The sequence below is a fragment of the Sorex fumeus genome, unplaced genomic scaffold (assembly GCF_029834395.1).
Source record: "Sorex fumeus unplaced genomic scaffold, SorFum_2.1 ptg000015l, whole genome shotgun sequence".
Lineage (NCBI taxonomy): Eukaryota > Metazoa > Chordata > Mammalia > Eulipotyphla > Soricidae > Sorex > Sorex fumeus.
Window position 1 is genome coordinate 21804352 of NW_026606072.1, and position 15257 is coordinate 21819608.

The following is a 15257-nucleotide window of genomic DNA, read 5'->3' on the forward strand; positions in this document are numbered from 1 at the left end:
GATGAAATCCTTGCCTTTATTAGCACAATGACCACTTGCTCAATTTATCTTATCTATAAAATACAGTAATAAAAATAAAATGCAGTAATTTATATTATTTAATTCTAGTATCTGGAATATTATGAGCATATACAATCATACATTTTACTTTTATTAATCATCCACGCTATTATTATTTTTGTCATTAGGCTCTAGATAGTGATGAGCAGGAATGGAATAGATACAGAGAGTAATTTTTAAATTCCACTTTCCCTTGGAAAAATACACAAGGAAGTATTAATTCATATATCTGCAAAGATAGAGATCCCATACTCAATCTGTAAAGCCTTTGGTGAACAGAAATATTATATATAAAAAAAGAATCAATTACTGTCTGTTTGGCTGCAGCACATTTTAAACATTCCCAGAACTTCCAAAGAGTTTAACAAATCATACAAAATAACAGAGAAAACTTGAAATATAAACAATATGTTGTAAATGCAGTAACAGATCTCTCACTCTCTCTCTCTCTCTCTCTCTCTCTCTCTCTATATATATATATATATATAGACACATACATTACCTGAATAAAGCTGTTTTTTCAGGAAGGATCCTGGTGTGCCACTCTTTCTCCTGGTGCATATTATCTTTACAACTGCTGAAATAAAATAAACTCTGAAGCCTAATTTAGTTTTGTACATGTTGTTGAAAAGCAGAAATTAGTTACAAAATCAGTTATCACTATAAGACCAAATAAATGAAGTGATACTACAACCCTTAGAAAAGCTAGAAACACACTAGGTTTGAGTGACAGAGAAAAAAGGAAGGAAACTAGAAGGGTGCATAAGACCCTGGGAATCTGAGTGACTCAGGTGAGCTAAACAACCTGGACTCCAAGCCAGGCTGTTTTCACTCATAGCATTCCAGAAGGGGGCGGGTGAGAGCCCTCTTCACCCCAAGGGACCCTGACGCCATGCTCCAGGCTGCTTTCCGGACACATCTTAAGACACTTCTTACCCATTTTCCATGATTACCACACCATGTTTGATGGAGTTCAGATAGTAGGCATATATATATATATATATATATATATATATATATATATATATATATATATATATATCAGAGACCCCGGCAAGCTACCAAGAGTGTCCTGCCTGCATGGGCAGAGCCTGGCAAACTCCCTGTGGCATATTCTATATGCCAAAACCAGTAACTATAACACGTCTCATTCCCATGATACTGAAAAAGCCTCCATTCGTTGGGAAAGACAAGTAAGGAAAGGTTGCTAAAATCTCAGGGCTGGGATGAATAGAGATGTTACTGGCGCCCCCTCGAGCAAATCTACAAACAAGGAGATGACAGTGATACAGAGCTACACAACAGAATTAAAGTAGGAAAATAACTCTTATTTCTCTGTTTCAAGCTTTTACGCCCAAGAAAGCCAAGCAAAAAAAAACTATGGCATCCAATCTCATCATCCTACAAGTATTTTAAGACTTCTGGTTGGGAAAAATTCTATTTTTATTCTACCTAACTCTATTATCAATAGATTTATATATTAAAGATCATTTATATTTTTTCTATTTATAAATAATATATATTCCTAATATATTTATATGCATAAAATAGAACATCTAGTTATATCACATATACATGAGCATAATTAAGTTTTAAATATTTTTCAGACTATTAGATGTTACTGTATACCTTGAATAAATCATACGTTCAATATAACTAATTTTAAACAAAACTATATATCTACATTATTTTTATAATCAGTGGTTCCTCTATACTAGGCACCAGGGACCTATTTGAATGTCAATAAACATACCTCATCATGTAATAGTTGAATATTCATTCTATGGATTATCAATTATTATGACCTCCATGCTTTGCTCCAATGAGCAAATAGCACTGAACAAATCAAAGAGTTCCTATTCTCATATAAATTTTCCATGCATATTAATTAACTTTCTTATTATCTGGAAGAAATGTACTATTGGATTTGTTCAAATGGCTTCAATTTTTGCTCTCATGAGTTCATAGATTATTGGAGAGCCAGGCATAATCAAACATCAATTAAATTTTTTATATATTCTATACGGGAAAAACAGAGGATGCTCAGAGAATATGCTTCTGAAGGGTATGCGCTAGTTTGATTTGGTTGCTGACTCTGGAAACTGTATAATAAAAGCATTTTAGGTAGAGAGTCAGTGATGCTAGGATGCAGTTAGAAGTCAATAAGGTGTGAAAGAGCAGCATGACCATTACTTAATCTTGTGAAATTTCTGAGGGATTTACTTAACATTTGTGAAATCATAGGGAGAGACCACCATTGAACACAGCATGGTTAGTAACAGAGTCTTTGCTCACCTTCTGTCCTTGTACTGTAGATTTACTCTCCAGCATCTTTGTCTCCAAAAATATTTTTATTCTTGTTGTGTAATTCTTTTGAAAATGTTCATATATTTGGAACATGTACGATCTTTTTGATCTTTTCACTTTATTACAGGAAAACGGTAAATTCAATTATGTAAAGAGAGAGTTTTGACTGATAATTAGATTAGTATTATTAAATAACCATCTTGAAAGCCTCAATCATTATTACTCATTGTTTAAAATAAAACTATTCAATATTCTAGATAAAATAAAAATACTGAAATATTTTTCAGTCGTACTGAAATGTAATATAAACATTAAAATTAATAACAACGATGGAAGACATACACTTAAGTTGAACCACGCTCTGTTATACATAGTAGCACTGTGGCACTGTCCTCCCATTGTTCATTGATTTGCTCAAGCAGGCACCAGTAATGTCTCCATTGTGAGACTTGTTGTTACTGTTTTTGGCATATTGAATACACCATGGGGAGCTTACCAGGCTCTGCCTTGTGGGCAGGATACTCTCAGTAGCTTGTCGGGCTCTCCAAGAGGGACAGAGGAACGGAACCCGGATCAGCTGTGTGCAAGGCACACTCCCTACCTGCTGTGGTATCACTCCAGCCCATTATACAAAGTATAGATGCAAATTTACATGTATATATACATTGGTATATATGCACTTCACAAAATACTATTAAATAGCATATACATTTCACATAAAGTATACTTTAATGTTTAATTTTACTATTTATACATTTTATCATGTTAAAATATTGTATTAAGATCTCTTTATAAAATCAGAATTGAGGGTCATCAAATGTAAATATATTAATTTATAAATTTACAGTATGAAGTTATGGTATTATATTTTCTATGTATCAATGATAATGATAATAAGGCAAATTTAATGTTATAAAAGAAAAAATGATAAGAGAATAAAATAGAATATAATAGTGAAATTAGTTATATATATTTACATATAACACCTTAACATAAGTCATATTTTTAAAATCAGAATTTGAAGGCATTAGTCCTGTGTGAAAACAGACAATATCTATATACCTCCTTCTAGATGAAATTGTTTAAATATGTCTTTACCTTCTAGTTTTTACTAAATACTTCCATATACTAAAGTGATATTATGTGTTTGTGCAAACCACTGTCTTTGCGAAATTGAAATATTTGTCATCCTCCATTACACTATTAACTTCTTTGGACTGTAATGAGTATATGAATAATCATTTTATCTGAATGGCTTTGCTTTTTATCTGTTGCATTTATGTGAGGAAATGAAAAAGAAAGACATAAGGGAGAGGTGGACAAGATGTGTTTGTAATGATAAGTTACTGATCATTATTCTTTAAAACTTCAAATAGGTTTTTTGAATAGAACATGAACTAAAAGTTAAGTATGTGAAAGTGATATTTTAGATGAGATTTTGCTTTCAGTTTCCTTATGTGTGCATGTATATATGTGTTATATATATATGTATATATATACGTATATATAACATGTCTAATTTACCATGCATATAAATTAGTTTACTTACTCACTGATAGAAATGTACATTAGTATTAGTCAAATTACTTCAATTTCTGGAAATAAATGTATTTTTTCATTTAAATTCAAATTATTATTGACTTAGTGATGCTTGTTCAAAAGAAATTGAAATAAACCTTTTAAATGTCTATCTTCCAATCTATCCCTAATAGAACTATCTTTATTCCTAGAATTGAATCATCCAACTACTCACAACTCCCAGATACTTATCTACCACATTTTAAAAACATTATTTTTGTAGACTACCTATTCTTTAAAAAAGGAAAAATCTTTTAGATATAGTTCAGCACACTTTCCAGTAAAATTATACTAAAAAATGAAGAAAATGTGTCAGGTGTTTCAATTTGCTTGAATATTTAAAAGCTTTTCTGAAAATATGTTTCTAAAAAACCTTTTAGGAAATTACTTGAATATCAGATATTCAATCACCCATAGAATATTTCCATTTTTTCTTTTATTTGATTGAGGTTTTATTTCAAGACTATCCTTTAGGATATTCTTTAATCCTTTTACTCATTCTCTATGTGACGTGGAACATAAATTATTTTATAGAACTCTATAATTACATTCATTTCATATTATTAGCTATATTCTTTTAAATTTCACTATATTATACATAACTATAAATATAACTAAGGTATATAAATTACTTTCTTCATTTGAAAGAAGATATAGCATATTTACTTAGATATCAATTTGTTACCAGTATGTATATTTTCTCTTCAAGAACAATGAATCTATTTCTTTTCTTTAAAAAATGTAATTTTGTAAACAAAATGAACTTATAATTATCATTTAAAGCATGTACAAAAATCACTCAAGTTCTTTAATTTAAGAAGGTTTTTTTTTTCTCATATTCAAAGTGTGAAATGAATGTTTTTGCTGTGGATAAATTATACTATTTAACTAAATAAATGACCTCCAATTTTTCTACTCTATAATACTAAAAATACATATTATTCACAAAAGAGGAGATAGAAATTCAAACCTGTAAGAGAGAATTTAAAATAAATCTAATGCTTGCAAGTGAAAATCTATAGCAACAGGAACCACAAACTAAATAGCAAAACTTTTCCTTGTGCCACTCATCTGTGTTCTTCCATTACAGACGGTTAACTTTCAAAAGATTATATCTAGCTAAAAACTGAACTCTCTCTGTTTCATGAGTCATATGTTATCACTCTTAGAATTCTTAATTTTGAAATTGAAAGGCAAACTTAAAGCATGTTTACTGGAAATTCCAGAAATAATGATCTCACACAGTCCTCTACCTCTGAGCTGCTGTCGCTGTCTGAATGTGTCTGTACATCATCATCATCATCATCATCATCATCGAGGCCCCATTAGAAATTTTTCAATAAATAAGAAATATAATTAAATATTTATTTATGAAGATTAATTGGTAGAATGAGAAGAATTTAAAGGAACAAAAGTAGCATCAGTAGACTGGTTAGGAAACTATTGAAATAACACAGTGGAGATATAATGGACAGAGTATTAGCAGGGAGGTGCTAAGAGTTAGTCATGCACTTAATATCTCTTAGAATTACTACCCAAATATGTTGCAAATTGTGTGCAAAACAAAGGAACTAGCATAATATCAAGAAATTTGACCTGAGTTACTGAAGCATAATATTGCGATTTACTGGAATTAGGAAGACTTCAGCAGGTAATAGATTTGAGGTGAAAAGTATGATATGTGAGATATGACTGAGTATAGGTAAAACTTCAAATATCTGGCAAACATTTATTTAACTTTCCTATTGTTGAGATAATAACTAAACTTTTAAAACTCCTTTCCTACTGCTATCTCACAATTCTAACCACAAATGTTTTGACTTAGAACCACATGAATATATTATTTCATAGTAGAAATGGTGCAAAAATCTGGACACAATTTGAATTTCTTTCCTTTGATTTCTCTGGAACCAAAATCAAAGTGTCATCAGAGGGGCTTACCTTCTGTTTCGGAGTCTCAGAGGAATAAAGCACTTCTAAACTCATAAATTGTTTGCAAGATCCATTTTCTGTGCTTGTACACTTGAAGTCTACATTTCCCTGTTGATGGTGAGCTGAGAGGTTACCCTCAATTCTTAAGGCTATTTTGTTGATCTTTGCATACGGCCCACTATAACAGAACCAGAAATGGGAAGATAATATCCTCACTCAGGCAGTCTCTCAGCCATCTTTTTTTCTGCTGCATACCTCTGCTTATAGCCAAAAAATATCCTCTACTTACAGAAGCTCATGTTAATAGAGTAGGCTATGGAGAAAATTCCCTTGACTTGTCAATGTAACATATTTAGATGTTTAGAAGATGAATGAGTTGATACATGTGACACTACGCAGTGTACAGGGTTGGAAGGATAGCACATCGTGTAGGAAGTCTGCCTTACACGTGGCCGACTGGGTTCGATTCCTCCACCCCTCTCTGAGAGCCCAGCAAGCTACTGTATCTCGCCGGCGCGGCAAAACCTGGCAAGCTACCCGTGGCATATTCAATATGCCAAACACGGTAACAACAAGTCTCACAATTTGTTGTGAATTGTTACCGGTGCCCACTTGAGCAAATCAATGAAAAATGGGAGAACAGTGACAGTGACACAGTATACAAGTGGATTTTTATGAAACAACCATACATATCATAGATGACGTTCAGGGGGAATATTCAGAGAAAACATTAGGAAATGGTTAGACAAGTCATCCAGAACCCATGAATTCAGGAGTAACCCACTTTTGCACTGACACTATGACTTGAAGCCATTTGGATTATGTTGAATTCTTAAATACAGGGCTTGAGGAAGAATATTGGGGGTAAGGCATTTGCTTTATGTGCAACAGCTTTGTGATACAAATCATGGACCTTAAGTACTACTAAGAGTAAACCCTTAGCACAGAGCCAGGTGTAAAACCCAAGCACCACCAAGTGTGGCCCAAAAGCTGAACAAAATCTTAAATATGGACAATATATTGAAGCTTAAGCATAAATCTGGAAAGTAAACCAAAGTCTAATTATAACAGTGTCAGAATTCTGGAACATACCAACACTTAAATATGAGAAATACAAGAAAAACCTAATGATGTTACATGAGACTTAATTGTGGTTTATTTAGCACACCATATTTAAAATGTACATTAATAAAATAGAAACATTCAATAAAGAAATGCATGACCAAATGCATTCTAGAAGCAAGCTTGAGAATTTATAGACACTAAGAAAATAAAAAAAAAAAACCGGGGCCCAGTCAAGGCCATGCTGGGACCACTCTCCACACACTTGGATGAGCCTCATGCATAAAAGAACTGGCAGAGGAACCCAGGTGTGTGAGACCCGGGGCTGAGATCTCCAAGCCTGCACGGTTTGGGACTGGACCTGCCAATAACTAGACAGTTACACCCACCAACTGTCGTGTAACTCCAACAATGGCCAGAATCCAGAGATTATCACACTCAGCTCCTGGAAACGCGCGGCCGCATTTGCGGCCGCGCAACATATTATCATCTCATTCCTACTTTGGACAAACTGGCAGGCTACCAAATGTTACCTGCCCACTCGGCAGAGTCTGGCAAACTCCCTGTGGTATATCCAATATGCCAAGTACCAGTAACAATGATGGGTCTCATTCTCCTAACCCTGAAAAAGCTTTGAATATGGCACTTTAAAAAAAAAAATCTCAGGGCTAGGAAGAAGAAGACTTTACTGGCACCTGCTCGAGGCAATCGAGGAACAACAGGGTGGTCATGATCGTGATAGTGATCATGAAGAAAATAAAGGCCAGAGAGATCAAACACTAAAGAAGGTATTTACCTTCCTTTTGTCCAACTTGAGTTTGCTTCCTGGCACCCATAAGGTCCCCAAGCCCTTAGGAGATGGTCTTTGAACTCAGAGCTAAGAGTAAGCCCTGAGTATAGCTGGGTGTGGCCATAAGAACAAGAAAAAAAGGAGCAGAAAGGGGAGTGGAGAAGAGGAAAGGGGAGGAGAGTGGGGGAGGATAGGGGAAAGGCTGGGTGGAAGAGATGGGGTGGAGAGGAGAGGCGAGAAAAGAAAAAATGAAAAAAGAAAATTTCTCCAAGAAGAAATATTCTGCACGAAAAGATATGAGGTAGGTAACCTTTGGCAGTGAATTTAGGTGAATTTCAAAAGTAAGAATGAGTCCATTAAGGATCCATTGAGACCCATTAAAAAAATTATCAGGCCTTCCTTGGATACACCTAGCATCAGACCCCAAGGCAGAATGAGAAAGAAAGGAAAAATCCCTAAAGGATCTGCAATGGAGAAGTAAGACTAACAGTCTCTTTTGTCTCTGAGTCACCTATACCCGTGGGCAACATTTTCCTTTACACTTTATGGGCAATCCTGTGGTTGTTTGTGATATAGGCAGGTAGACAGAGAAGGGCCCCATGGAATGAAATTTTTGGAAAGTAATAAAAGCCATGCTCTTAGGGCTGACTCACCTGGTGGAAAGGAAAGCAAGATCTGCAGAAAGATCCTGAAAGAAATTCCTCAAGAACCCTCATTTCCTTCCTTCAATCTGATTAACCCTTAAGGCTCAGCTACCAGACCAGAGAAGATCCTGCTGACTCAAAAGCAAAGAAAAAAGTTTTCTAAGAGGATCATAGACCCCTCCCAACTCCACCCTCTTGACAACCACCCTAGCCTTGGAGGGTTTTTTTTTTTTTTTGGTTTTGTTTTTTTGCTTTTGGGTTCACACCCAGCAATGCACAGGGGTTACTCCTGGCTCATGCTCTCAGGAATTACTCCTGGCAGAGCTCCAGGGACCATATGGGATGCTGGCCACGTGCAAGGCAAATGTCCTACCCTCTGTGCTATTGCTCCAGCCCCTAGCCTTGGAGTTTTACCTATCTAGAAAGCCCGGGGAGCAGCCTTGGAAAACCCTATAAAAGCCACCTTGAACAAAGGAAAGCTCAATATGCTGCCCTTGCTCAGGTGCTGCTTGGGTCCACGTGGCCACGCACAAGTGGCACCCACATCTCCCCTCTTGAGATGTGTACTTTCATGCCTTCATATCTAATGTTGGGGTGTGGGTAGGGGCTCTCTCCACCTTTGGAGAAGAGTTCTCTCTTGAGTTCTCATTTCCTCTCCCTCCTTCCCCTTCCTAAAACCCTCCAAATAAACTGATTTCACTGCTTGTCTATTTCTAAAATGTTTTTTTCTGAAAGGCAATACAAAAACCTGGTAACCCTGGGTAAGGCCTAGGACTGATTTTCCTTTCCTGCAAAGAGCAATTCCTAGCCCCAACCTGAGTCTGTGGCTCCCCAAGAAATAAGATGATGGGGATCAACTATTGTGCCAAGAAGACCAAGCTGATGTCCTGTGTGGCTTGACAGTCACCTGGCGGGCCAGGTGGGGCTCTGGTTCTTGCCCTTCAGGCAGACTTTATCAGTCCTAGGTTTCCCAGCTGGACTCAGGTGGCAGAAGTGGATCGGGAGAAAGTGACGTCCAGCCCTCTCTTCTATGCTTCACATAAGCCACCCGTGCAGGATACCTACTTCGTTTGTAGCTGACTCCACCTTCCACACACACACATACCCCCATTCCTCTAAATCTTTTACTCTCTCTCCCTATATTTATATTCATTCTAGAATGTATTCCCTGCCCCCTTTTCTCCTAAATCACATTCTCCCAAATAAAGTCGATTTGTTTTACTCTTTGGCTTCTGAAATTCTTTCCTGCTAGAATGGACAAGGAACCTGGAAAGACTGGGTCAGGCCCTCACTACACTGTGCAGAAGCTTCTTGGGGGCTTTTGTGGGCCCTGACCTTCTTCAGAAACCTCTCTGGTGATGTTGAGGATGGTCAAAACACTCTCTCTCTGTCTCTCCCTCTCTCCCCCCTCTCACTCTGTCTCTGTCTCTGTCTCTGTCTCTGTTTCTGTCTCTCTCTCTCTCTCTCTCTCTCTCTCTATCTCTCATGCCCACCTGATATCACTTCCCATACCCAGTTAGCTTTATATAATGGGTGTGCTGTGCTTATTGTGACTTTAACTATTTTATCTGCTCTATCCTGATTTTAACTATTTTATCTGTTTTTAGATACAGCAATATGAATTGATCTGTCCGTAAAAGTAATCTTTTTCTTTTTGCTTCTTTATGCAATTTTATATTTCAGAACATTATTTCAGGTTTTTCCTGGCCGATGTCGCTGTTGTCCCAAAATTCCGAACGGGATTGGACCACTGTCTCCTTCGTGCAAAATTCTACTTCACACAGCAGGGAGAAAGGGCTGCAAAGTTCAAAAAGAGAACTCCCAGAACAACCACCAACTGGGAACTCTTTGGCACTATTGCAGCAACATGGGAAGATGCCATTGTTGACAACATTGACAAGGAATACGATCGACTGGTACAGCACTTGCATGAATGTGCGAGAAACGTCAAGAGAGAGATAGCCACAAAAAAACGCCTGTCTTCGAAAACTCTTGAGCTTATTCGCCAGCGTGGTTTGGCGAATGCCTCAGGCAACCGCAAGCTAACGTCCGAACTCGCAAAGCAGTGCAGAGATGCGATCAAGGAAGACCTCAAAGAGAGAAGAGCAGAAGTATTGGTAGATGTGGCAGAAGCTGGGAAAAGTATTCGTAACGCCCACATGTCCTTCGCCAACTACAAGACCAATATAACTGCCCTCCGATGCCCTGATGGATCCATCACATCCTCCAGAACGGCAATGGAGAAGATTATCCATGACTTCTACTCAAATCTCTACAATAGCCATGTCCACTTGCCGACATACCAAATTCCACAGGATGGATATGTTGTTCCCAACGTTCTCCCTTCCAAAATCCGACATGCCATTTCGTTGGTAAAGAAACGAACAGCAACCGGCCCAGACAAGGTCAGACCTGAACACCTGAAGAACCTGCCATCAGTACTCATCAATACACTGGCTCGGCTCTTCACACCGTACCTGCTGAATGCAAGGTTCCGTCCCAATGGAAAACTAGCAGGACCGTACTACTGTTCAAGAAGGGAGACATCCATGACATTGCAACTATCGCCCGATCTGCCTATTGTCTGTGATCTACAAGTTGTTCACTCGAGTCATCCTAAATAGGATTGGCAGAACACTAGATGAAGGGACAACCTTGCGAGCAAGTTGGGTTCCGCAAAGGATTCAACACCAACGACTATATCCACGTGATAACCAAGCCCATTGAGGTTTCTCAGGAGTTCAAGATGCTTAACGTTCATTGATTTAAAGAAGGCCTTTGATTCTGTTGAGACGGAAGTGGTCATTGAAGCCCTAGCCAATCAGGGCATTCAAGCCCAATACATCAAGATCCTCCGTGAGCTGTATTGCAGATTCAGTACCAGGATCTCACCATTCTACAAAGAAGCAATTATTGATGTCAAGAGAGGAGTTCGGCAGGGTGATACCATTTCACCGAAACTCTTCAGTGTCACCCTCGAGAACATCATGCGACGACTGGAATGGGTAGGAATGGGAGTGAAGATAGATGGTCGGCAACTACACCACCTCCGCTTTGCTGATGACATTGTTTTAATAACACCAAACATCAGCCAAGCGGCACAAATGCTGGCCGACTTTGACCGTGAGTGTGGAAAGGTGGGACTACAGCTGAATCTTACGAAGACAATGTTTATGAGAAACAGCCTCGCTCCTGATGCCCCATTTGCTCTCAATGGACCGACCATCTCCGAATGCAGCAGCTATGTGTACCTAGGTCGAGAAGTCAACATGACAAATGACCTGGCACCCGAGCTGCGCAGGAGGAAGAGAGCGGTTTGGAACGCCTTCAAGAACGTCGAAGAAATAGCTAACAGGACGAAGAACCTCCAGCTCCGGGCACATCTCTTTGATTCCACTGTCCTTCCTGCATTAACATATGTCTCAGAGACCTGGGCCCTATGCAAACAGGATGAGAACGCTATTCACGTCTCCCAAAGAAGAATTGAAAGCTATGCTTGGAATATCATGTTTCACTCAAATGAGAGAAAGAATCCGGAGTTCCGACATCCGTCGACCATCAAGAATCAGGGATGCTATCTCATTTGCCAAGGTGTCAAAAATCAGATGGGCTGGTCACGTAATGAGATTTAAAGACGAGCGCTGGACTAGAGCTGTTACCGACTGGATTCCACGGGATGTCAAAAGACCGCGTGGCCACCCACCTACCAGATGGTCAGACTTCTTCATCAAGATCATGAACGATCGGTTTGAGGCTCTTCATGTTCCCAGAGCGAACAGATGCCATTGGGCTACACTAGCATGTGACAGGGACAAATGGAGACGTTACTGGCGCCCACTCGAGCAAATCGACGACTAACGGGAAGTTAAGTGATTAAGTGATTAAGTGAACATTTATTTCATCAAGCCGCTTTCAGCATAACACGAAATGTGTGTAATTTTACATTTAGTGGAATAAAAATTATACAAAAACAAACACGTTTTATCCCTTATATTCTTAAAAGTCATGATCACGATCATCCTGTTGTTCATTGATTGCCTCAAGCAATCACCAGTAATGTCTCCTTTGTCCTAAGCCTGAGATTCTAAAAATGCCACATTCAAGGTTCTTTCAGGGTTAGGAGAATGAGACCCATCATTGTTACTGGTATTTGGCATATTGAGTAAGACCAGCAGTGAAGGGGGGGTCCCTTTCTCCCTACATCCTCACCAGCACAATTGCTTTTGTTCTTGTGGATGTGATGGCCTGCCTTTTAAGTCTTTGCAACTCTCCTCCCCTGTTTCCATTATCTCTCTGACTGGATTCCCCTGCAGTAGGAGACACTGAAAATCAACAATACTGATTAAAATTGACCAGTGATATTTTACTAGATTACATGACACTTCTCAACTTCCTTCTTAATAGTAAAGAGTTTATTTTGCATTTTCTTACCATTAGCCCCTAAAGTGAAAAGTAATTTACAACCTACCTTTGGAAATTTAAATGAACCCATTGTCAGCACATGCCTAAGAGTACAATTTGCATCTCATGGTTTTAGGATTTTGTTTTGACCTGCATTGGAATTCTGAGATTTTTTTAAGTGTTTTTGGAGGGAAATGTTACTTGAAATCTTAGGTAAAGCATTTCTTTCCCCTTGAATAAAATAGGTATTAGTGCACTATTCCTGAATTGTAATATTGAATCTCTATGTTTGTATTTCAGGCATAAACTTTTACACTCATTCCTGTGACTCAAATTATCTGTGGCTACTGCATTTAGCTGAGCATTAATCTTGATTATTAAATTGATGCATTTCACTTCATCCAGAATGCATTCTTATTTATTTTATGAGGCAGGTGGCTACATAAGAATTGATAGTGAATTGTTAAAGAATATTTCTCTTTGTTTATTATCACTTGAGATTATCTGATTAAAACTATTATGTAGCCTTATTATACAGTCTATTATATAACTAACAGGAGTTTTCATTATTAATAACACAGAATTGTTTAAAATGCAGAATGCTGCATTTAGTGGGCCCTTTGATATTGTGCTTGCAAAAACATGTTGTGCAGCCTGATCAACCTAATGTCGCCTTCACAAATACACTTTGTCTTTCACATAGGTTCGACCTGTTTTAGAGGTACAATTCTATATGGACTGATGTTCTGGAACAGTGCCATGTAATGAACTACTCAGAAACCCTTCTTATTGCTTGTTTTTATCTGTCTCTTTTTTAACCATCACTCTTTCATTGTGAGATAAAAGTGAAATATTCTCAATAGCTACAGCTAAAAGAAACCTCAGCCAAGTAGGTTGTGCTTAGTGGTATTTTCAGAAGGTTTGGATGGAGAGGCTGTAACCTGATCAACAGTCAATGCCATCATAGTCACACTTCTCCTGCTACTACTGACACTAAAACAGATTCTTTGCTTCCATGTCTTTTTGATGTTGCCATAAACATCGATTCCCCATCCCACACCCCTCTAACACTACTTCCTCCAGGAAAAAAAAAAAGAAAGAAAGAAAGAAAGAAAGAAGATCTAACAGAGTTTGGAAACACAATGCAAGATGTTGTTTACAGGGGGCATGTCTACAAATGAATTTTTTTCATTTTAATATTGGAAAGAGAATTGTCTTCTGATTTTATATGGTTGCATAAAATTAATGTTATCCAATTCATATGGATTGTGAAAGCTGGATACAATTAACCCTTCATAGTAAGATGTTTAAAGCCTCAAAATACCCAACTCTAATGTTAGATTTTTTTTTCTCTTTAGTGAAAAAAAAAATCAAGGAGAATTTTAATGCCATGAATAGCTTCTTGTCCTTTAAGAGAAATCATAGTATATTTGGCAGAAGCTCCTGAAAAGTTTGAATTATACATGAGCTCTCTTGTCCATAATTCATCATATATAAGAGCCCATTTCTTTTGAAATGTATTAGGATTTTTGCTCGTTTATGCTAATGAGATTCTATTTGCTGACTCTTTATACATTTTTGGCCAGATTCATAACTGTAATTTCACATTTTTCAGAAAATATTTTGTCAGAAAGATTGGGAATTTATTTATGAAAGTTATCCTCAGATGGGTTATACCTTACTGATGTGCCATCACTTTGAGGATCCATTGTCCAAATGATATATTGCAAACTTTGTTAATAAAAATTACATGAGCAGTATTTGCTCGAGCGGGCCCAGTAACGTCTCCATTGGAGACTTTGTTGTTACTGTGTCTGGCATATCGAATACTCTCGGCAGCTTGCCGGGCTCTCCGAGAGGGGCGGAGGAATCGAACTCGGGGTGGCCATGTTGGCCGCTTGTAAGGCGAACGCCCTACCCGCTGTGCAAAAGACAAGTAAACATTCTTTAATTAGAACAAGGTACTTAATTGGTACCTTGTTAATTTTTCTTAATTACTTATAAAAACAGAACAAGGTACTTATATTATTTACATTTTCCTTATTCAATGTTTAGAAACATCCAAAGATATTTATATACAGTATATTTGTATTGTTGGGATCGGGAGTTCCCTAGCCCTGGGAGGCGCAGAGAGACCAGATAGACACAATTCCTGCAGGAGTAAAGTAAAGTAAAGTAAAGGCCCTCCCGTTGATCATCGATTTGCTCGAGCGGGCCCAGTAACGTCTCCATTGGAGACTTTGTTGTTACTGTGTCTGGCATATCGAATACTCTCGGCAGCTTGCCGGGCTCTCGAGAGGGGCGGAGGAATCGAACTCGGGTCAGCCATGTTGGCCGCTTGTAAGGCGAACGCTCTACCCGCTGTGCTATCGCTCCAGCCCTGGTGCCGTGACTCGGATTAAAAACGGGGTTTATTTAGACCAGCATGCTGGGGCTCCGCAGCATACCCCAAAAATGGGCAGTGGCTGAGAGCCCCGAACTTC